Source organism: Pongo pygmaeus, chromosome 1, assembly GCF_028885625.2.
Source record: "Pongo pygmaeus isolate AG05252 chromosome 1, NHGRI_mPonPyg2-v2.0_pri, whole genome shotgun sequence".
Lineage (NCBI taxonomy): Eukaryota > Metazoa > Chordata > Mammalia > Primates > Hominidae > Pongo > Pongo pygmaeus.
The window spans coordinates 156168947-156194152 of NC_072373.2; the positions used below are offsets into that span (position 1 = coordinate 156168947).

General features: G+C 36.6%; 1 pseudogene; it reads right to left on the reverse strand.

Annotated features, from left to right (window-relative positions):
- Positions 1-23658: 23658 nt before the first annotated feature.
- Positions 23659-24697, reverse strand: LOC129012685 (histone-lysine N-methyltransferase SETMAR-like; annotated as a pseudogene).
- Positions 24698-25206: the final 509 nt, after the last annotated feature.

Here is a 25206-nt window from a genome sequence, read left to right on the forward strand (position 1 = left end):
AAGACAGGCCTGGTGGTGACAAAATCTTTCAGCATTTGCTTGTCTGTAAAGGCTTTTATTTCTCCTTCACTTATGAAGCTTAATTTGACTGGTTATGAAATTCTGGGTTGAAAATTCTTTTCTTTAAGAACTTTGAATATTGGCTCCCACTCTCTTCTGGCTTGTAGGGTTTCTGCTGAGTGATCCACTGTTAGTCTGATAGGCTTCCTTTTGCGGGTAACCCGACTTTTCTCTCTGGCTGCCCTTAACATTTTTTCTTTCATTTCAACCTTGGTGAATCTGATGATTATGTGTCTTGGGGTTGCTCTTCTCAAGGAATATCTTTGTGGTGTTCTCTGTATTTCCTGAATTTGAATGTTGGCCTGCCTTGCTAGGTTGGGGAAGTTCTCCTGGATGATATCCTGAAGAGTGTTTTCCAACTTGATTCCATTCTCCCCATCACTTTCAGGTATACCAGTCAAATGTAGATTTGGTCTTTTCACATAGTCCCATATTTCTTAGAGTCTTTGTTCATTTCTTTTCACTCTTTTTTCTCTTATCTTGTCTTTTTGCTTTATTTCATTAGGTTGATCTTCAATCACTGATATCCTTTCTTCTGCATGATTGATTCAGCTATTGAATCTTGTGTATGCTTCACGAAGTTCTCATGCTGTGTTTTTCAGCTCCATCAGATCATTTATGTTCATCTCTACACTTGTTATTCTAATTAGCAATTCGTCTAACTTTTTTCAAGGTTCTTAGCTTCCTTGCTTTGGGTTAGAACATGCTCCTTTACCTCGGAGGAGTTTGTTATTACCCACCTTCTGAAGCCTACTTCTGTCAATTCACCAAAGTAATTCTCCATCCAGCTTTGTTCCCTTGCTGGTGAGGAGTTGTGATCCTTTGGAGGAGAAGAGGCGTTCTGGTTTTGGAATTTTTCAGCATTTCTGCACTGGTTTCTCCCCATCTCTGTGGTTTTATCTACCTTTGGTTTTTGATGTTGGTGACCTACAGATGGGGTTTTGGTGTTCACATCCTTTTTGTTGATGTTGATGCTATTCCTTTCTGCTTGTTAGTTTTCCTTCTAACAGTCAGGACCCTCAGCTTCAGGTCTGTTGGAGTTTGCTGGAGGGTCACTCCAGACTCTGTTTGCCTGGGTGTCACCAGCGGAGGCTGCAGAACAGCAAATATTGCTGCCTGATCCTTCCTCTGGAAGCTTAATCCCAGAGGGACACCCATCAGGTGCCAGCCAGAGCTCTCCTGTATGAGGTGTCTGTCAGACCCTACTGGGAGGTGTCTCCCAGTCAGGCTACATGGGGGTCAAGGATCCACTTGAGGAGGCGGTCTGTCCATTATCAGAGCTCGAACACTGTGCTGGGAGAACCACTGCTCTCTTCAGAACTGTCAGACAAGGACATTTAAGTCTGCTGAAGCTGTGCCCACAGTTGCCCCTTCTCCAAGATGGCTCTGTCTCAGGGAGACTGGGGCTGCTGCCTTTTGTTCAGAGATGCCCTGCCCTTAGAGGTGGAATCTAGAGAGGCAGTCATCCTTGCTTAGCTGCAATGGGCTTTGCCCAGTTCTAACTTCCCTGTGGCTTTGTTTATGCTGCGAACATAATACTGCCTACTCAAGCCTCAGCAATGGCGGACACCCCTCTCCTTGCCAAGCTCTAGATTTTTCAGGTCGACTCTCAGACTGCTGTGCTAGCAGCGAGAATTTCAAGCCAATGGATCTTAGCTTGCTGGGCTCTCTGGGCGTGTGACCCAAGGTACAGTCTCTCACGGCTTCCCTTGGCTAAGAAAGGGAAATCCCCCAACCCCTTGTGCTTCCTGGGTGAAGTGATGCCCTGCCCTGCTTTGGCTTGCCCTCCATGGGCTGCACTCACTGTCAAACCAGTCCCAGTGAGATGAACCAGGTACCTCAGTTGGAAATGCAGAAATCACCCATCTTCTGTGTCGATCCTGCTGGGAGCTGCAGACTGGAGGTGTTCCTATTCGGCCATCTTGCCAGAAATCCTCTCCATAACTCTGTTCTAGTATCAATTAACCTTTGGTAAAATTGATTTTATTACATTGGTTTCCTTAAAGTCACAGTTTCTAAGAATCTATTGACAGTGTTAAGTGAGGACTTTATGTATGTATATACATATATATATATATGTGTACGTGTGTGTACATATATATGTGTAAATTTAAGATCAGTGCCATCTACATTTAGAAATTTGAATAGTGATTGGCATATATGAGAACTTAAGAATGTTTGTTGAATAAGTGAAAGATTAATGAGTGAATAGAGAATATTCATGATGACTGTAATTGTTGGAAGATGAAAAAAGAAGGCATGTGTTCCTAAAGTTCCAGCAAGAAAGCCCCAGTACTATAATATAATTCTGCCTTTTTTCCCCATATCTCTTTTCAGGTCTGGCCTGCTTGTGGCTCTAACTAAATAAAATTACTTATATTTCAAAAGTATTATATTCTGTCAAGTGAGCCAAATTTAGCAAATAATTTGAACTCAGGATTCTTACTAGGACTGTTATTTTTAAACAAACAAAAGAATTGACCTTGAGAAGTCAAATGTAAAAAAAAATAATGTTAGGCCAAGGGAGAAATTGAGGTGAACTACAGATCTACATGGCACTTCACTCACCGGGAGCTGAGAAGGAGAGCTAAGCAAACAGAAACTAAAAAATTAGTATTTATATTTTCTTGGCCGCAACCACCTAAAGTTTTCTTTAGAAAAGGGAATTATATAATTCTAATGAGTAAGTTTCCATAATTATTTTATTAAGAATATTTGTTTGGGTGGTATACAGATATATTCACTGCTTTAGCTGCTTTTAAAATATACTGAAAGCCATTATTCTTAGCAAACTAATGTAGGAACAGAAAACCAAATACCGCATGTTCTCACTAATAAGTGGAAGCTAAAAGATGAGAACTCATGGACGCAAAGAAGGGAACTACAGTCACTGGAACCTATTGGAGGGTGAAGGGTGGAAGTAGGGAGACGATCAGAAAAAATGACTAATAGGTCCTAGGCGTAATACATGAGTGATGAAATAATCTGTGTAACAAAACCCCATGACATGAGTTTACCTATATAATAAACTTGCACATGTACCCCTGAACTTAAAATAAAAGTTAAAATACATAAATAAATAACCTTTTTCTCATTGTGTATTTTTTCATTTGTAATGTTATCAACACTATTTCTTTGTCATGCAAATTTATGTTATCAACATTTAAAATGAATTTATTTCTACTAGAATATACTTCATAATGGCGAGTTGTATAATGTAGCTTATTGCATTACAACACTGTTTGAGGAACTTTTTATCTTTTATCTCTCACTAGCTGATATCTGGCCCTGTCCTTAACTGTCGTGCATGAGTTTTTTCCCTCCATTTTCACTACTGCTTTCCAAAGAATTGCAAGTCCAGCAGAGTTCACCTGATTTTGCCTTTCTTTTCCTCCTATAAATTACAGGCAATATCTTTGTTCTTAAGTACTGGCTTTCTTTTGAAAAGACTAGCTTGCACCCTTATTTCATGGTATGTGAGCCTATCACCACATAAGAGCCATGGGGAACCATTTCCACTAATGGACTTTGTACTCCCCAGTGCAGTTAATTTCACCCTTGTGGTCAGAAAGAGTTAATTTCCTTTGCCACCAGGGTGTTAACACAGACACTAGGGAGAAGATGATACCCTGTGTTTTTCCGGAATGGATGTCTTACAAGTCATTAACAATTTTATCTCCCAGAAATTTTCTTAGGTTTTTTTTGTTGTTGTTGTTTTTTGTCTCTAGAAACTTTAAACATATACAACATGCAACCATTGCTCTTTAAAGGGCATCTCAACAGATTTCATTTTCTTATATATTTTTTGCCTTTCAAACAACTTGATGAGTTGCTTCATTAATCTCTTGGTCTTCCTGCCTCTCCTCCATCTGGCATCACTAGCAGATGGAGGCAGAGTTGCTCAGATATAAAGGGACAGACTCCAACTACAAATATATCATAAAGATAACAAACAAAGATACTTTGTGATTATTGGACAGTAAAAATTACATAAATTCCATCTATTATTTTCATATAGCTATTATTAAATATGGAATTTTACAATGTAATTTGGTACATAAACTGTGAACTACTGATTCTGGTTCATGCATTTATTCAACACATATTTGTTGAATACATACTATGTGCCACGAAAGTAGCTTGGGATAAAATGGGGGTAAAATAAGACAGAATCTTTGTTCTCAAAATATATGTAAGTAATAGTTTCTAAGATACTGAGTATTGAGGGTACACATTAAAAAACTTATGGCAGAAAGATTTTCATAAATGCACCATGCTTCTGTCCTTCTACCCTTCACACAGAAATCCTTTGTAAAGCCCTCTCAAGTAAACTGTATCCAACTTAACTTAGTATGTATCAGAGTCATTCTATTGCAATTAAACAATGCATTTATTGAGAAACAAATCCTTACTGAGCAACCACTATAAGCAATAGATTGTGCTTGGCCTGTGGTGAGTGCAAAGGACTATAAGGCAATTCTCCTTCTTCTTTCAAGGAATTAAAAAAGAAAAAAAAACTTGATTAGATTAAAAACATGCACAAAAATAGTAAATTACAGTTAAAGAGAATATGTGGTAGATCTCAACTAACTCAGGGAGAAATATCTTCTGGGTATCTCCATTTGAAAGGTTGGTAGGCACCTTAAGCTATAACCAAATGCACCCTCACCTTCTCCTTCACCCCAGTGGGACTGCTTTCCTCTAGAGTCCCACCATCCAAGGCAGATACCGAGGCGTCATCCTAGATCCCACTGTTTCACTATCCTGTTCATCTAAACAATCTATAGCCCATTTCCAGTTAAAATATTTAAAATCAATTTCTTTGGTACTTCTCTCCATCACGAGTTCAGACCTTCATCATCTTTCACCTGGATGTACTGCAGTGCAGCCCATTAACCCTTCTCCTTCCAGCTTTTCTGACCCCACACCTCAGATTCATCATCTTTCTAAAATATAAATCTGTACCTACACTCCTTAGCTAAAAAATAAAGCCTTAATGCCTCCCGCGTTGCTCTCAGGTTAAAAACCCAAGAAATTTAGCATCTGAGAGAAAGCCCTTTAAAATTTATTTTCTTCATCTGCCTTCAGTCTCATCTCCACCAGGCATTTACTTTGTGTTCTAGTCACGTACAGCCACTCTGAACATGGTGCTCCATTAGCCTGGAGTATTCTGCACTCACAAGCTACTGGTTTTGGCATACCTATATTCATAATTAAGAGGCTGCCTCCATATAACAAACCTGGAAATTTTTCTGTCTCACTCCACCTTCCTACTTCCATTTTGAGCCTGGTGTCCCTCCCATGTATGCATAGGGCCCTCTACACCTCTGTCATTATTTTTTATCATATAGTAATATATTTTCCCATTGGCTTTCTTTTCATAGACTTTAAGGTTCTTGAGGGTACAGACCTGCCTTCTTATCATTTTCTCATCAGTAAGCAACACAGTACTTGATATATAATGAGAACTTGGTAAACATTTGTTGAATTGAATCAGTAAATACCAATGATGCTCAGGAGAGTGAGAAGTGACTTTAGATATAAAGACTTACTGGATATAAAATCAGGTATGATGCAAACAACGTAGCACACATCATCAGACACAGAAGCTGCTCAGTAAACGCTAGTTCTCTTTCCCTTGAATTGCCTTCTAAAAATTGGTTGCAATTACACAGATGAAGGTGAGAAAGGGGGGCTTTATAGATTGAAGAGAGTGTGTCAGTCTTAGCTTGGTAAGGTATTTTGGGAATAAAGGTTGTTTATTAGAAGATTTAGGGTTTAAAGAATGTGTGAGGAGTTGAAGGGGAAATGCCTGAGAGCACAGCTGGAGGACTGGACAACCATCACTCACTACTGCAGTCTGAAGCACAGGTGGAGACACTGGAGCACAAGCACTCCAGGAAGCCTGATCACCCCGCACGGGAGAACAACGGAGTTTCAGTTTCACTTTCACCTTCCAAATGGTGTTAATGTTCCCCCAAAGGCCAACTGTACCAGCATTCCTGGAAAAGCACATCCAGGAAAATGTAGTTTGCAGCGCTCAGGAAGTTGTGCTCTGCCACTGGTGTTGGTGGTGGCACTGGTGATACTTGTGTTGCCCAGTTGATAACAGCCTAAAACAAGGAGAAAGGTGCAAAAGAAAAGGATAATTGTGTGCTGAGGTCAGAGGGTAAACACAGGCAGTAAAACAGAAAAAAAAATAATTATTCAGAATAGATTAGCCAGGTGAAGCAATTCTAGAGCTTGTGTGGGAAAATGGGAAAAGCTTGGACTTTGGACTTGAAATAATTTGTTCTTAATCCGTACTCTGCCATTATCAGCTATATACCCTGACTAAACACTCAATTTGTCTAAGCCTGAGTTACCTCATGCGGAAAACAGGGCCAAACCCTGCATGCAGGGTTGTCAGGAAGAATAAGTGAGACTGCATGTAAAACTCCAGGGCTTGGCATGCATTAGGCATTCTGTAAAATTAACTACCATGTTATTGTTATAGCTGCTTGGGTCTTTCATGACCCTTTCGAAATTTATTGTGGCTAATATTATTTGCAATGGAATATTATTGTGCTTACTACATTTATTGTGCCTAATATTATTAGCAATGGAATCCTAATGAATGTTTTTTGAACAAAGAAATGAACACATTTCTCTATAATTAATTTGGTCCTTGAGCTTGTTAAATATGCAAAAAGTGTTTCTCTAGTGTACCATATGTTTCCATGGGTGTGTATTATATAAATCTCATTAGATTGCGTGTGCATTGAAGGCAGAAGCAAATGCCCCTCTTCTTATATCCTTCTACAGTGTCTAATGCAATCTGATTCTGTGTACACAGTTGATAATTGATGAGTGTTGTTAACAGCACCAACTGTATCAATTTCTGTCTCATATCAGCTGTAATAACTTTCCCAAGCTGGAAATGAGAAAAAATGGAGAAAGAATAACATTTTCTGTATTTGAAATGAATTGGCCTACTATGAAAAATGGCTAAAACATGACTGGCGTGGTGGCTCAAGCCTGTAATCCCAGCACTTTGTGAGGCCGAGGCAGGTGGATCAGAAGGTCAGGAGATCGAGACTGTCCTAGCCAACATGGTGAAACCCTGTCTCTAATAATACAAAATTTTGCTAAATACAAAACTTTTCTGGGCATGGTAGCGGGCACCTGTAGTCCCAGCTACTCAGGAGGCTGAGGAAGGAGAATCACTTGAACTTGGAAGGTGGAGGTTGCAGTGGGCTGAGATTGCGCCACTGCACTCCAGGCTATGTGACAGAGTGAGATACCATCTCAAAAAAAAAAAAAAAAAAGAAAAGAAAAAATAGCTAAAATAGGTACAGGTAAGTACAGGTAAAAAATATAAAATGAATCGAAAAGGCAAAACTCGAGTAAACATAAAAATAACTTGTATTCTTTGCTTTTAACCTTAGCTAAACGGGTAGGCTAAAAATTATCACAAGAACATTATTTCAGCTGACCTTGTCATACTGGAAATTGTAAAAGCATCTATGAAAATTTTCATTTTTTAGGTCACAGCAGTATATTTTTCATACAATTAAAAAAATCTACACTCTTCTTCTTTTTTTTTTTTTTTTTTTTGTTTCTTGCTCTTTTCACCCAGGCTAAAGTGGAATGGCAAGATCTCAGCTCACTGCAACATCTGCCTCCTGGGTTCAAGCAATCCTACTGCCTCAGCCTCCCAAGTAGCTGGAATTACATAATTACATAATTACAGGCACCAGCCACCATGCCTGGCTAAGTTTTTGCATTTTTAGTAGGGATGGGGGTTACACCATGTTGGCCAGGCTGCTCTCGAACTCCTGACCTCAGGTGCTCTGCCTGCCTCAGCCTCCCAAAGTGCTGGGATTACAGGCATGAGCCACCAAGCCTGGCCAAAAATCAACAATCTTATTGTTAAAAGTAAATCTGTAAGACTCAGATAATGATTTGCTTTACGATCAGTTGTTTTCTCTCTATTGTCTACAAAACTAGATCATTCAGAGGGGTCATATTTTTCTTGACTGTTTGGCATAATTGACCAAATATCCACAGAGACATTTGCTCAGCATTCTAAGTAATTTTCTAATAAAATATTAAGGCATATTTAAAATGGAAAAACCAACAACATCATGATATACAGGTTTAAGACTTTTAATTTTAATGATACGAAAAAAGCTTTTTATGAATAAGGAATTGATTTGTTTGAAAATTGTGCAAAAATGGAGAAAGGAAAAGATGGGAATCTGGAGCTGCTAATCCTAAGAGTGACTAAATCTAAGATTAGTCACTACTACAATGCACTGCATTAGCCATGGAATTTTTTTTTATTCCTTCATCAAGTGTGTAAAGATGGATATATGCCAAAGATTCTGCTTCATTCATTTCCAGTATCTTCAGTCATAGCTGATTTACTTCAATCTTGGCTCATTGTCATCGAACTAGTAGACTAATAGCTCTTATGGATTTAATTGACTTATTTAGGTGATAGGCCCATCTATATCAGAGCTACAGAAATAAAGAAGGCATAGGATTACTTCCCAGCAAAGCAGAAAAGAGGAGATACAACATAAAAACATATAGTTTAAAAATGTCAACTGAATCAGACGCATGGCCTAAAAAACCCTAAAAATACTTATTAATTTTACTTTTAATATTTAGTCACTTTAAAAATCCCGTGTGAATTTAAAAGAAACAACACATGCAGATCAAAGCTTTCATAGAATCTGCTCTGCACAGCAGGTGATGGATAGAGGGGCCCACTGAGGCAGGTGAGGCTCTCTGCAGTTATAACAAATGTAATTTGGAAAGCAACAAACATATTCCTCCTCAATAGATCTATTTTTTTCCCTTGATCTATGAAGTTTGCAACTCATTGATTACAAATAAAATTTCAATTAAGCTTTGAAGATTAATCACCATTAACTGCTGAAGAAAATAACGTGGTAGATGCAATTATGTGTTCAACTCCTAGTCGACTACTCATTGAGTGTATCTCCCAGCACTTTTCAATAACCTTTCTAGGCTGCATACTCAGAGTATGGAAAATATGCCTGGTATAAAATATGTTTTTTTGAATGACAATAAGTGAAGAAGCTCCTCATGTGTAAGTTGACTACTGCATTACTCATGGATTTATGGAGGGAGTTAAAGGAGGTCATGTTTACTACATGTTTTAATCAGGGTGTGCCACATAGTTAGCACTTAGTAAACGGTGGTTATTTTCATGATTAGGGTGGTGATCTTCTTCATCCAGGAATTCTCTCAAATTTTTCTTTAAAAAAACAGGATCAAACTAATGTGTTCGCTGAATTCATTTGACAAATTACAAATACTGTTTTACACGGATACCCATTACCAGTTCAGCCATCATCTAGGTACTTACTCTTACATGTAATATTGTCAGATTTACAGAGCGCAGGATTTCTGTTGATATAAAGGCTAATAAAAAGCCTGACAGGTTTCTACCATTTTTTCTAAATGAAAAATTGACCTAAGGGTGTTACTAATTCACCCTATCAACAAAAAATAATAAGAGAAATAAAATGGAAGCTTTTGGAACCAGTGGAACTTGAGCTTCACGTTCCCAAATTAACAACCCAATAACTATGTATGGCTTACTAAAAAGTCCAGCTCCAAAGAATCCTTGAGACCATTGTTTTCATTTTATTTTAGGATTTGATACTGAAAGATGTGTCATGAGGACTCTCTCTCTCTCTGGTATTATCATGTCCAGCATGCAAGCTGTTCATTCAGCCTTTGTCACCCCTGCCATGTCTTTGGAAGCCATTGAGAAGTGTGTCTTTTGCCATTGTTTCTCAAATAATCTGATCGGTGTCTTCTTTCAATTTAATTTAACTAATCTTATCAAGAAAATGAAGCAGTAGCAATTTTTTCTTCTCTGATAGTCCAAAAACTTATTAAGACAAGTTTTGGTGGCAATACGTTCTGCTTCCTATTATAGTTATTTGTGAATGACTTAACATTCCTTCATTGCATAACCACATCTTATTATCAAAAAGAGTAGTTCTATAGGCATGCAAAAATATGTGCAGAGTGTGGTATAGTTTGCTGTATATATGTGGTATATATACAGCAAAGGCTCAATAAGGTTTTTTAATTGAATTACCACCTGATGATCTTCAGATTGCACTTCCCGAGAGGATAGTTCCCTCTCAGACTCAGTTCCTTGTTTTGTTATTTCATAACACCATTTATTTCCTCATAGGTTTTTCATAATGTTAGCTAATAATTAATTAATTATAATAATTCACTTAATAACTGTTTAAATAAATTTTTGAAAGAAATACCTGTACCTGTCTTAATGATCACTATTCCTACAGCTAACATAGTACCTGTAAGGCACTTAGGGGATATTTTATAAATGGCTAAGAATGCTTAACCAATTACTTCCCTGTTTCACAGTTACAGAGACTAAATTTTTACTCTGTTACACCATAAGATCTGCTCGTTTATTCTCTCATATCTCATAACATATTAGAGAATATATCTCATAATACATAAGACCTTTGTAGATATGTTTGGCTTACATCCAAAAATAACAAACTTTGGCCTGCATTTTATTCAATAAAATAATCCTTCTCCACTTCCCTGCTGCCTCATAAAGGAGCATTTTAGAATCAATAAAGCAGCTAACAAATTTTCCAGTCCTTGTTTCTGTTTCTTTTCTGTTTTGCTACTCACTCTCCGGGTTTCCTGCTCATTAACATATCAACTTGAGATGAAGTTGTTCTGTTAAATTTATTAGAAGAAGTTTAGACAAGGAAGGGACTTTTAGATTTAGTTATCTTTGCTATTTCCTACGTTCTGCTCTCTTAGATCATCAAGAATTGAGTACACGTTTGGGAGAATAATTCCAAACAAATCTCACGAAATTTTCTAATGACAAACCTAGTTTAAATAAAAAAGCTGGTAAATGCAACCATAAGAGATATTTGATTTATTTTATTAGATAAATATTTTTCTGGCTGTTACTGTCCTATCTCACAGTTGGAAATCAAAATGTAAAAAACTCTATTTTCTGATAGGCCAATATTTTACTATAGTAGTGTATAAAGTGGAAATAGTAGGCCGGGCGCGGTGGCTCACACCTGTAATCCCAGCACTTTGGAAAGCCGAGGCGGGCGGATCGTGAGCTCAGGAAATCAAGACCATCCTGGCTAACACTGTGAAACCCCGTCTCTACTAAAAAATACAAAAAATTAGTGGGGCGTGGTGGCGAGCGCCTGTAGTCCCGGCTACTCGGGAGGCTGAGGCAGGAGAATGGTGTGAACTGGCCAGGTGGAGCTTGCAGTGAGTCGGGGAGACGGCGCTTGCAGTGAGCCCAGATCCCGCCACTGCACTGCAGCCTGGGAGACAGGAAGACTCCGTCTCAAAAAGAAAATAAAAATAAAAAAGGAAATAGTAAATAATACATTACTCAGAATGCTACCAAAATGTACATACAGCTTATTTATAGAATAAAAATGTGCTCTATTAATTATGTTACCTTAAATGAAATCTTCCCTCCATCCACATGGTAGTACAGGATTTTCTCTCATTTGCTGAGGAGAGTGAGAAAGAGAAATGTATCCCTTTGGAGCTGAGTTCCTCCAAAGTGGAGTGTCTTTATCTTTGTTATCTTTCTACATGATGCAAACAATTGGCTTGTCCCTAAGCAATCATGCTGTAATTAGTCAATAATGACAGTAAACAGGGGTCCCACTCTCTCTTTAATAGTTCACTCCTCCAACAAAATGATTTGTACAGTTAGTTTAATGGAGTGCTGTCACCAGATTAATGGCCTCACTTTGAAACAGTGTCAACCTCTTGACTGGACATGTTTTTGATAGGTGTCCTGGCACATAGCTACAAGTAAGAAACTATTAGCTTGTAACAATGTTTTATTTCTCTGAAGCCTTCAGATTGTGTACTTCGTTTGCAGAAATACACCAAATCATCATATTTATGTTTCTTTATTTTACAAAAATAAAAAAATGTGCTTTTTGTTTTGTTTTCATTTTTGAAAGGTGACATAAAAGTGTTCTGAAGGGCTACATAGTTTCATATTCCAGTTGTGAAAGGCAGGGAGAAAAGATCCTATAAAATACTATATTTATTTCTCTCCAAAAAAAAAAAAAAAAAAAAAATCACACTTTTCTATCCAGTAAGTGGAGGATAGTTGTGTCTGTGAACACAAGTTGGTTTACAAAACAAAACAGATTTTGTTCAAAGCCTCACTTCTATACCATTAAAAAAAAAAAAACCCTCAAAATACCTGTTGTATTTCACACATTTTTCTTGCATGTCATGCATTTCTTTGTTTGGAAGCAAAGCACGGTAGAATTTATTGTGCTGGAAAAGCTTACACTCTGAGAGAGATATCTGTTTTAGTTACGCATTTTTGGTGTCTAAGCCTTTTAAGTCTGGCCAACTTATCATGAAGTGCTCTGGGGACATTAGCAACTAACCCTATTTGGATGGAATCAAATATGAGATTATTCTACATAAAATATTACTTCTTTGTATCTAATAACTTTACAGCAATATTCCATTGTATTAAAATTAGTGAAACTGATCATCTAAAAATGAGTTTGGGGGCACTTTTATTCACAGAAAGAAATATTGGCAGCAAAAAATATATTTTTTCCTGAATAATCTGATTATTTTACTATTGTATTAAATCGGTAAAATTAAAATAAATTAGTAAAATTGGATACATTAGACAGCTTTACTGAGTACTTACTATGTGGAGGGGGCACTGCTGGGTGTTAAGAAGAGAAGGATGAACAAGATAACATAAGATGCTGGCCTTGAAGGAATTTAGGCAATAGTTGGGGAAACAGAGAGGTGCTCAGGTAATTATCACAATAGACAGTGATAAAAGCTGTAATAAGATTTAAGTACTGGTACTGAGTGCTTAGTGGCAGTACTTAATGGTAGTGGAAGGTAACACCTAATCTATCCTTTGGAGATGCAGAAAAGATTTATGCAAGGATGAAAGGCTCAAATGAGTTAGCTGCTTGTAATGAGCGACAGTGGTGAAAGAGAATTCTAGGCAGAAACAAAAGCAAGAGCAATTTCCTAAGAGACAGAGGGTGTAAGGTGAATTTAAAGAATTGAACTTCATTTAAATAAGGGCCTGAAAAAGCATTATAAGAATTTGGTACCTTATCCTGAGAGCAGTTTTGAGCTAAGATAGGATTTTAAGGAGGGGAGTGGGTGACTTAAAAAGATCATTCTGGGTCTAATGTGGAGAGTGGATTAGAGGTAGACAAGATTGGAGATAGGAAGCCCATTAGGAGGTTATTAAAATAATCCAGGCAGAATATGGTAAGGCCTGAATTTACGTAATGGAACTGGGGATAAAGGAGGTCAACAGTTCAAGAGATGTTAACATTTCCCTTTCTCCCTCTCCACCTCCATTTGTGTAATGTGCATTAACCAGAGGTTTTGCTTATATCTGCACTATGACAGAATGCCTGAAGATCTAGATTCCTTAAGATCTTTGATATTACAAAGCGATAATTTGATAGGAATTTTATGAGTAATTGCTGAAACAACTGCTAGGTACTTGAAGAGGAGAATGGACAGGTCATGTATTTGTGGATATGAATGATGCAATCTCAACTGTCCACAAAAAATAGCGCAAAGTGTCAGGCTTCTGAGCCCAAGCTAAGCCATCATATCCCCTGTGACCTGCACTTATACATCCAGATGGCCTGAAGCAACTGAAGAATCACAAAAGAAGTGAAAATGGCTGGTTCCTGCCTTAACTGATGGCATTACCTTGTGAAATTCCTTCTCCTGACTCAGAAGCTCCCCCACTGAGCACCTTGTGACCCCCGCCCCTGCCCGCCAGAGAACAACCCCCTTTGACTAATTTTCCACTACCGACCCAAATCCTATAAAATGGCCTCACCCCATCTCCCTTCATTGACTCTCTTTTCGGACTCAGCCTGCCTGCACCCACGTGATTAAAAAGCTTTATTGCTCACACAAAGCCTGTTTGGTGGTCTCTTCACACGGACACGCGTGACACAAAGGAGATTCTAGGAAGGAGGACTTGGTCTTGACCACTTAATTAAGGTAAAAGTTCAAGGACATTGCAGTGTCAGTATTAAGACAGAGGACTAGTGTTATGTGTTGAATTGTATCCCCAAAAAGATGCTGAAGTCTTTACTCCCAATACCTGTTAAGTGTGACCTTATTTGGAAAAAGGGTCTTTGATGATTATCAATTTAAAACTAGGTTATTAGGGTAGACTCTGGTCCATTATGTCTGTGTCCATATAGAAAGGAAAAATGTGGACACTGAAACAAATGCGCACAGGAAAAATACCATGTGAATGTTGGAATTATGTTGCCCCAAGCCAGGAAACTACCAGAAACTAGGAGAGAGGTCTCGATCAGATTTTTCCCCAGTGCTTTCAGAGAGAGCATGGCCATGCTGACACCTGATTTTCAATTTCTGACCTCCACAACTGTGATACAAAGCATTTCTGTTGTTTAAGTGACTTTGTGGTATTTTGCTATGGCAGCCCTAGAAACCTAATACCACTGGAGAAAGGAAGACTTCAACTGGACACATGAGAGAATTTGCTAGATTCAGGAGAAGGAGGACATGTTGATATGCCAGTCAACTATTTCCCTATAACTGGACCATACTACCATGTGAGATGCATCCAAATTTTCAATGGTGTATCTGTCAGAGTTCAGTGTGACTTTCTCACATTACTTCACAGACTTGTGGGAATAAAAACTATACTAGTTATCGAGCTAGGCCCATGATTCTGAAGCAGAACATTGATTCCATAGCCCTCCTAACTTTCTAGTCAGTACGCCTGTATTCAACCTATCTCCTTCTTTTATGCCTTATCCTTTTTCTTATCCCTCTTTCTCAACCTAAGCACTGAAATGTCTCTGTTCAACTATATTAACTTTGGGTAATAATCTCAATATCCTCCCTCTGTTCTGGGCTCATTCGCTATTTCTCCACATTCTCCAATACCCTGTCTAGTAGACAGTATTACTTCTATCAGTGAATTGAAACCAGCTGCAAGCAGATTTTGATGAATGAAACTAGAATATGAGGCTGTCCTGAAAGCCAATGTCTTTTTTATTCATGTTTTTAAAATTATTTTATTGAGATACAACATACACAGAAATGCATATATCTTAAATGTATGGCTTGATAATTTCTACTTATATACATGTTACAGGTGAATTTATATTCCACAGCTTAGACGAAGATTATGATTATTATGTATGATTGGTTTTTTAAAGTTTGCCTCTTCTGGTGAGTGCATAGTGGTGTTTCATTGTGGTTTTAATTTGCACTTATTTGATGACGTGTCCATACCATTTATGTTTGGCTCTTGTAAATAACAAGAATTATTTTATTCCAATAAGACAAATTTTAATAATGAGTTTCATATATTTATATTTACTGTGATTACAGAAATATTTGGATTTTTTTTTACCATTTATTTTATACTTTGTAGGCCATTCATAATAAAAAGAAAGCTAGGGTGGCAATATTAGTACTTGTGTAGTGAAGAACTAACTTTACCAAAAGAGAAGTCTGGCCTTTGTCTTGGCTCTAGGAGGTAGCCTCTAAACCCTTTGAATTTTCCAAGTAATTAGAGTGTCTTTGTTATGGTGGGCCTGTTAGAACCCACTTGATAGAGAGTTATGCTGATTAGGTGACTGATGGTTAGCTCCTGGATAGTTTATGCTAAGGAGTTGACTAGGTTGGATTTGGCCATACTGGAAAGATCAACCTTATATTTTTATATTAGCCTAACCCCAGTGGAAGTGAGAACTAACTGGAGATTGAGTCAGTGGACAATGATTCAATCAATTGTGTCTACACAGTTAGAGTCTGATTTAAAAAAACAAAAACAAAACTCTTAACACTGAAGCTCAGTGAGCTTCCCCTGGTTGGCAATACTCTTGAGTATCTCACACTTTGACACTGAGAAGATGATGAAAACTGTGTTTGGAACTCTCTGAGTCTTCACCCTATGCATCTCTTCTAATTTGGGTATATATATATTATATATACTATATTATATATATATTAAAACTATAACTTTAAGTATTAGACTTTCTTTTAGTGAGTCCTATGAATTTTTCTCTTGAATTATCAAACCTGAGAGTGGTCGTTGAAACACTCTAATTTGTCACCAACTGGTCAAAAGTAAAAGTGGCCCTGGGGATTCCTGACTCTTAACCTGTGAAGTTTAGCCTATATCGGGTCATATTAAATTATACAGAATTTAAGATGAAGAATGTTATTAAGAATAAAGAGGGACACAATATATTATAAAATAATACATTTCTTAGGAAAATATAAACAGTCTAGTTAAACAGTCATAAAATATGGAAAGCAAAATCTGCTGGAACAGAAAAAAATAATTTATCACTACAATGGGAGATATTAATGTACTTTTATTAATCAATCAGTTAGGCAGTGAAATAAATTAATAATGATATAGACAATATGGACAGCATAATTAACAATTGACAAGTTTGATTTATCTATCTATTTAGCACCTAAGAAGTAGAAAATGAACATTTTCAAGCTCACATGAAACATTTTTTAAAAAATGACTGTGTGCTAATCATAATGAAAGTCTCAATAAATTCAAAGACAATGATAATATATACAACTTACATTAAAAAAAAGAAAACTGTGTCCTTTTGCTGAATGTACACTTTTATCTGTGTTTCTTCTTCAAGTAAGAGGCCTCTGGCACACTAAATAAGATCACTTGAGCAATGGAGTCTCTTTCTATTAAAAGTGATTGTAGGATCTGTGGAGAGCCAGGGAGCCTTTAAATTTTGGCTCCTGTGGTCTGCCAACTTGATATTGGGAGATCACCCTCAGTGTGTGTGTGTGTGCGCGCATATGTATCTGTACATGTGTATGCATGTGCATGAAGTTTAGCACCCCTCATTGACTTTACTCTTAACTCCAACTCCTTACTTTGTATCTTTTCTTTGACTATTTCTTGACTTTCTTGGGAGGCTGCTGGCATAGCTGTCTCAGTAATTAATGTTATGGAAAGTCTCATCAATGATGCTGAACAGAAAAATGAATTCCAATATGCACAAATGTATAATATTAACATTTAGCTCTAGGGTATTGTTCTTAATTGTCTTTCATTATAATTTGTTTCATAACTGCTTCAATTGATCTTACAGGATTCGAAATATTTTAATTGCAAGATGAAGTCCATTTAAAGATTGAAAAATAAAAAATGATTCCAGGACCATGAGTTCCTTTGTTCTTTGTTTTTGATTTTTAATATTTCAGACTAGTGATTTTGCCTATGCAGTGCTATACTTTACTTTGTGCCAGGGCTCCCCAAACTCTAATGTGAAAACCATTTGCCTAATCATCTTGTTAAAGTGCAGATTCTAAGAGGGTCTGGGAAGAGGACTGAGATTCTGAATTCCTAACGAGCTCCCCGATGTTTCTTGTACCTAAAGTGTGGTCAGCAGACTGCACCTTTGCACATCAAAGCTCTGTATTGTTCTGAACTGTACTATCCTATTCAATATAATACAATAATTGGACTTGTTCAGATATTTAACCCTGAATCAGTTAAAAATATTTTAGAAACCAAAAAACATTTTTCAGAAAATATAAGATAAAACAGTATTTAAACATGGTGAGTTAATAAATAAATTATGGATATAGAATATAAACATTTGTTGTTAGGTTTGTTGAGAGGACCTTTTTTTCAACAAATATGTTCACATACTTATTGCAAGAAAGTGCCATTTGTTTTAATTTGATTTTGTAGTATTTACCAGTAGATGGCAGTACATATTCAAGCTTATGGCAAGACAGTTACTGTAACTAAAACAGTGTCCCCTAACATTCAAGAAGGCAGTCTTTCTGTAAGTGCTCCTCAAGCCCTAAGACAGAGTCATGGAACTCTTATTTGCAACGCATTTTTATTTGATATAGGCTCTAAACATCCTTTTTTATTCAACTTGAATGTTAATAAATATTTTCACTTTAGAAAATCAGAAAAACCCTAAGAGGTCAAATGAGAAAAAATGAAGTTAGGACTATAGCAGATGGAGATTTAATTTACATTTGTACATTGGGTGTGTGTGGGGGGTAAATAATCCTCTTTCAAAGCAGGTATCAAATAAAACACAAATCTGCAATTGGGGTAAATAAAATATTTAAAAAGATTATTTCAAGGAGGAAAGACAATAGAAGGAGGGGAATTGTAATAGAAGGAGAGGGACTACTGTAATAGATCATGAGACCTGCCAGTATTCAAAGGTTAAACGAAAAGAGTTTTCCTTTTATAATAAGAAGTAAACAAGGCTAGAAAAAAATTAGGTGTGGAGAAATGGGATAAAAGGGTGGACAGCAGATTGGACAGTAAATAAGAAAGTGTGTTACTGAGATTATTCTCAGGAGTTGCTGTTAAGGGGCTGTCTGCTGGTTTAGTCTGAAGGTGGTTCAAAGTTCAGGGACCTAGGGGAAGCACAGATGCTTTAACAAAGTTTGCTTAACAAGCATTTTGTTCTCATTGATCCATGGGGACCAGCAGTTCAGTTAACTATTAATGAAGCAAAGAATGGGAGTTTGGAGGGTTTTGTCTGGATTGGTCATAGGTAAACCAAGGAAAGCATCCCTAAATAAGTCATAGGGAAGGCTGTTTCTTTGTAGTAAGGTATCTTCTGGGACACAAAAGGATGGGGATATTTCTTTAACACCTTTGTTTTCCAAGATCCCTGGGTTCTAGTAAAATTCTACATTGTCATAGCTAAAAAGTTTAAATAAGGGATTTAAATGAATTTTTATAGTTATTGCATTTATTCCATAAATGTTTATTGGAATTCAAGCAATGTGTAGGAATGGGCTCTGGTCATTTAATGGTCCAAATGTTATGGCTAAAAATGCTCCCCAAGGATCTTACTACATACTCAGTCCAAAGCATTCTGTAGTTATGTAGGTAATTTGAAAAACATGGTTTGATTTTTTCCTAAATAATGTAAGTTAATAAGCCAAAGTAAATGCTTAATAAATGTTTGTTTGATAAATGAATGAATACATGTTCTGCATTAAACATATTATTACATGTTTATATATTTGACTGAACTGAATAAGACCTAAAAGTTAAATTTCTCAAAATATTTCATTGCTGCTTGTGGACAAAATCTTCCCAGGTATTTCCTATGAAGTCTAAGTGCTGCTTTTCAGGGTGTACTTATGTCTTTACTTGTAAGTTTACAAAATCTAATTTTTCTATCTTCCTATAAGTAGTATGGTGACTTATACCTTTCTGAATAAAACAGCAAGAACAACAACAACAACAACAAGGTTTATGGACATAAACTGAGGGAATAAAGGCATATTTCAATTCCTATACCTAACATTAGGATTTCAAAAATAGGCCTTCTCTCCATCTCCTACTTATGAAGGGGCTGTGGTTTCAGGTGGAGAGTGAGGATCTGGGAAACATCATTTATATTTAAACACTTAATATATGTTTCTCATCTAATGCCCTCAATAGCATTGCAGGGTACATGTTTTAATAATGTTCTTGTAGATTAAAATATTTTCCCAAATACACAGAAATAAAACACAAAAGTGACAGAGAGTATATATATGTATATATATATAAATATATATAATTTATTTATTTTATTTATTTTTTTTTTTACAAAATAATTGCTCTATCCTGGAACAGGGTAACATGCTGGAAGATACAAGGCTAAAATAAAGATTGTCTCTGCTGTTAAATTTTTGCTACCTAAAGAAACCAACTAATGTAGATGTCACGATAGCATTCTGTCTGAGTATAGGGGAAGCAACAGAGAGAAGTGATAAATTCTTCAATGGACGGAGGTGACGATCAAGAAAGACTTGAGAATATGTGCCAGGGGTTAGATGTTCTCCAAAAATTTGAGTCTCTACTTCCACAGTGTGAAGCTGGTGCTGGGAGAGGAATCTCCAGACAGGAACTACATTTCTCCAGCCTCCTTTGTATACAGTTGCAGTAATGTGCTCTCATCTATGAGAAATTCATCCCAAAAAAAGCTAAGCGGAAATGATGTGTGCCACTTACGGTCTAGGTTTTTTCCACTCTCCTTCCTTTTTTTCACTAGAAGCAGAGGACTCTGAAGCTCCAGTGAATGAATGATAGAGCAAATAGATGGAGAAGCCTGTGAATGAATCACCATGTGGAAAAACAGGAACATTGTTATGTGGATGAAAAATAGAATTATACTATTTTAAGGGATTGAAATTTTGAGGAGTAGTTACTACAGCAGTTACTGCCACCATAACTATTATAGAAGTTACTCCTAATCTGAGTTATGACGAGTTAACTCACATAGCTCACATAATTTTAAATTGTAAAGAATCTTATACATTATTCAAGATTTTCATTTTATACAGCAAGACATATGCCTACAGGAGAGTCGAGGTTACATTGCTAATAGGTAATTAATTTAGGTCTAGAATTTTGGGCTTTCCTGCCCCAAAGCCCTTTCTAAGGGAGGAAGATGTCATGCTGCTTTTATATAGCACTTATGAAAATCACCCCATTTAACTTTTTATTGACCTTTAAGTTTATTTCTCTGTATTCAACAATCTGCAAACAATTAGTCATGGTTTTTCTTATTATCACCTACTGTGTAGCTAAAGACAGTTATTTTCCATAAAAAATAATAACAATTATTTCTTGGTCTTAAGCTAAGGTGTATAATTCCTTGAACAGTTTCACATTTATTTTATCTGAATTATTTTAAAATAAAAATGCCCACATCCTTGGTATTTTTCTTAAATGAGTGTATCTCACAACTGCCTAGTAGAAAGAATACTGGGCTAGAAACAAAAATTATATTCAACTTAGCAAATATCTCTGACATACTTATTATATGTAAGTCTCTGTACTGGTCTTGACCAACTTGCATTTTTAAGGAAAATGGTTGCTAACCAAATATCATCTCCAGTTCAAACATGGTAGAATTATATTTTCCAATCTTTTTGTTGTTGGCTGGGGATCCTGTGATGAGTAATGGGGGGGAAGTAACATCTTCCAGACCAGAGAAGTTAATTGCTGTTAGACACTCTTCAGAATATTTTTTTCCCTGTGGCATAAATGCAATCAGTTTTCAAGACTGTGGCTGCTCCATCAGCCTGTGTCTCTCAATGGCAGTATAGATACCCTCCTCTTACCTATGATGGACCTGTAGCAGGAGCAATCAGCAAACCTTCATTGTTTCAGTATGTAGGAATTTGGAGAGTATTACTGCAGCATAACCTAATCTATGCTGACTGAAATAATGATGTTTCTGACATTATAAATGTGATCTTGAAAAATTCATTAAACTTCTTGGATGTCTAGCCTGCAATTTGGGAATTAACTGCTGTTTAGAGACCAAGTTATATAATTATGGAAAATACTAGACTAGGAGTCATAAATCCTTAGTTTTGTTATCTACCTGGTCACTAATTTGTATAACTTTGGGAATGTATTCCTTCTCTAATTTATTCCCAAATATCTATTGAACACTTATTGTGACTAAGTACCAGAAGACACAGATGAATAAAATCGTATTTCTTGCCCCCACAGGAGCTCACAGGTGACACAGAGAGACAGAGAGATGTAAGTAAATATGATGAGATGTGGTGAGTTATAGTAAAGGTAAGTGCAGATTTGTATGAGAAGTGTAGGAGGGACAATCAGGTAAAGGCACAGGGGAGTACGGGAGGGATCACAGAGAAGACATTTCAACTTGAACCTTTTTATTAGAAGAAGTAGCATTTTTAGCAAGAGAAAGAATATATGAAAAGATCTAAAACTGTATGTTTTAAAAGAGTTATCTCTTTTCTTTCTTCTCTAAAACTCGTATGTCCAATTATTTGAGTGGGTTTTTATTTTCTGGACAGGAGCAAGATGTAGATGGTTCTGATGTTTGTCAAGGTATTCTAATGGCCCACTTAAAAAAAAATCCAATAATCTTTTGTGTATTTTCTGGAACCTACAAAAATAAAGTAAATTTTCTCTTCATTAGAATACCCAGCTCTACATACATTGTGGCCAGGGATAACAGTACAAGCATTTTTGCATATAGAAAGAAAATTTCTTAAGGTGTTTCAGACTATTAATTTTTAATGTCCTTATAAATGGCTTGTATATTTGTATATGTGCATGTGTGTGTTTTAATAGTTACTCATTCCAAAACTACAGGAAAAATTAAGAGGTACATCGGTACCTCACCTTGTCATGGCAAACTTAAAGAATATACATGATGTCCCAAAGCATTTCTTATATTTTTCTATTATTAAGACTAAGAAAAAGGGCATTAATTATTATTTATTTTTTCTTTGAATACTAGGAACAATCGTAGTAGCATCTAAAGTTGTTTGTTTTACATTTATTTTAATTTCTTTAGTTATCAACAGTGTAATAAAATGTGTTACACACATAAAATCTTATTTTTTGTAATGATTTTTATGGAGAATTAAGGGATGGGTCCAAAAAGGAAAAAGTGATTCTCCTGGTATCGCCTTTCATTGTAGCTAGTACTGCTGCCACAGTGCTATACTGAAGAACCAAGCATCCTGGAGTATCAGGTAGTGCCCAGCTGTAGGGTAAATAATGACCAGAGTTAGAGCTGAAAGCAGGGGAGAAAACATATCTCATGTGGTAGCAACAGCGAAGGAGATGACTCACAATCAGACATGTGACATGCTCACTTTCCCCCAAATAAGCTAGAGAAAGGGAGGCTAACATTCTATGTTTACAGTATGAATGTGCCTGTCATAGTTCGATAAAAGTTAGTACCTCTGTGTGGCACATGGGTCTGTAGAATGGTAGACCCAAAGCTTGAACATGAGCAAGAAAAGATCCCCAAATAAAGGGAAGGATCACTCTGAGAAAGACCAATGGAGTTGATGTTAATCTCACATGGTAACAGAAAGCTACTGAAGAATTTTGAATAAGGGAAATCATAATAAGATTTGTGTTCTGTAAAACGCTCTCCAATAGATTTGTGGAAGATTGATCAAAATTAGGAGGAAGTGGGAACCCAAGGCAGCCACAGACAGACTATTACTGTCATATTTTCAGTATTTGGTGCAATATGTGGCTGGCAGAAGATGCACAAGAATATTTGGGGTATGAAAGAGTGGAGGCAATGATGAGGACCTGAACTACCTTAGTGTCTCTGGGTTAGTGAGATATGTAGGATATAAAACTAAACAGCATGCGGATCACTGATTGGATATGAGATAAAAAGAATAATTTCAAAATGACTCATATTTTTAGCTTGAATGAGTTCTGATGGCTTCACCTGAGGAAGGGAAATCAGAGGGAAAATAATTTTACCTAATTAAAGATCAATTTAGCCTACCTGGAGCTTAACTTCTTTATTTTTTAAATGAGGAAGGCAAACTAGGAAATCTCTAAGTTGTCAGCCAGCTCCAACAATGTATGATTTGATAATTCTAAATATGTGATAAAAGAAAATACACTGCCATAAAAAAAAGTTGGTGCAAAAGTAATTATGCTTTCAGGCTGTGAATTTTAAATCATTATAACTAGGCTCGAACACATCTTTATTAATCAAAATAGAAACCATTACAATCAACATATTTTTGCCAATGAAAAAAAAGTTTGTTTATTCCTGTAGCATAAAAATCCATGCTTCAAGATTCTACAAACTCTTAGATAGCATTTTTTGCATCTTGCTCATTGTAGAAACATTTTCCCTGCAAAAAGTTGTTGAGATGCATGAAGAAGTGGTAGTTGGTTGGCGAGAGGTCAGGTGAATATGGCAGATGAGGCAAAACTTTGTAGCCCAATTTGTTTTTGTTCACCTTTTGAAGTGTTGATTGTGTGACATGTGGTTGGGCATTGTCGTGGAGAAGAATTGGGCCTTTTCTGTTGACCAATGTCAGCTGCAGGTATTGCAGTTTTCGATGCATCCCATGGACTTGCTGAGCATACTTCTTAGATGTAATGATTTCATCAGGATTCAAAAAGCTGTAGAGGATCTGACCGGCATCAGACCACCAAACAGTGACCATGCCCATTTTTTGGTGCAAGTGTGGCTTTGGGAACTGCTTTGGAGCTTCTTCTTGGTCCATCCACTGAACTGGTTGACGATGGTTGTCACATAAAATCCACTTTTTGTTGCACATCGCAATCTGATTGAGAAATGGTTGATCGTTATTGCATAGAATAAGAGAAGACGACACTTCAAAATGATGATTTTTTTAAATTTTTGCTCACCTCATGAGGCGCCCAGTTATCAAGCCTTTTCACCTTTCCAATTTGCTTCAAATGCCGAATGACCATAGAATGATCGATTTTGAGTTCTTCAGCAACTTCTCATGTAGTTGTAAGAGGATCAGCTTCGATGATTGCTCTCAATTGGTCATTGGCAACTTCTGCTGGCCAGCCGCTATGCTCTTCATCTTCAAAGTTCTCGTCGCCTTTGCAAAACTTCTTGAACGACCACTACACTGTAGGTTTGTTAGCAGTTCCTGGGTCAAACGCATTGTTGATGTTGTGAGTTGTCTCTGCTACTTTACAACGCATTTTGAACTCGAATAAGAAGATTGCTCGAATTTGCTTTTTGTCCAACATCATTTCCATAGTCCAAAATAAACATAAAGTAAATGGGAAGTAATAAGTCATTAGCAAAAAAATAAAAATAAAAATAAATAAAGTGAGAAGTGTTTATTAAAGTGATTTATAACATAACCACATTTATTTAAGAATGTATTCCAGTATCAAACGGCAAACTTTAGCAATGCAAGAACTTTTGCACAAACCTAATATTAATTACTATTGGTAGAAACATTGGCTTCCAACAATGCAGTGTTGTTACAAGGGCCCAGTTAGCACTGAATAAAGAAAGACAATTATTCACAGACTCATCCTTGTCTTTTTTTTTTTTTTAACATAGTCTAGTATCTTATGCATTGTTTTCTTCTCAGACTGCTTTATATAACTTACACATCTGCTTAGTTTGTGAAATATAGATGCTCCTTGACTTAAAATGGCATTACATCCAGATAAACCCATTGTAAGTTGGAAATAACATAAATCAAAGATGCATTTAATACACCTAAACTACCGAACATCATAGCTTAGTCTAGCCT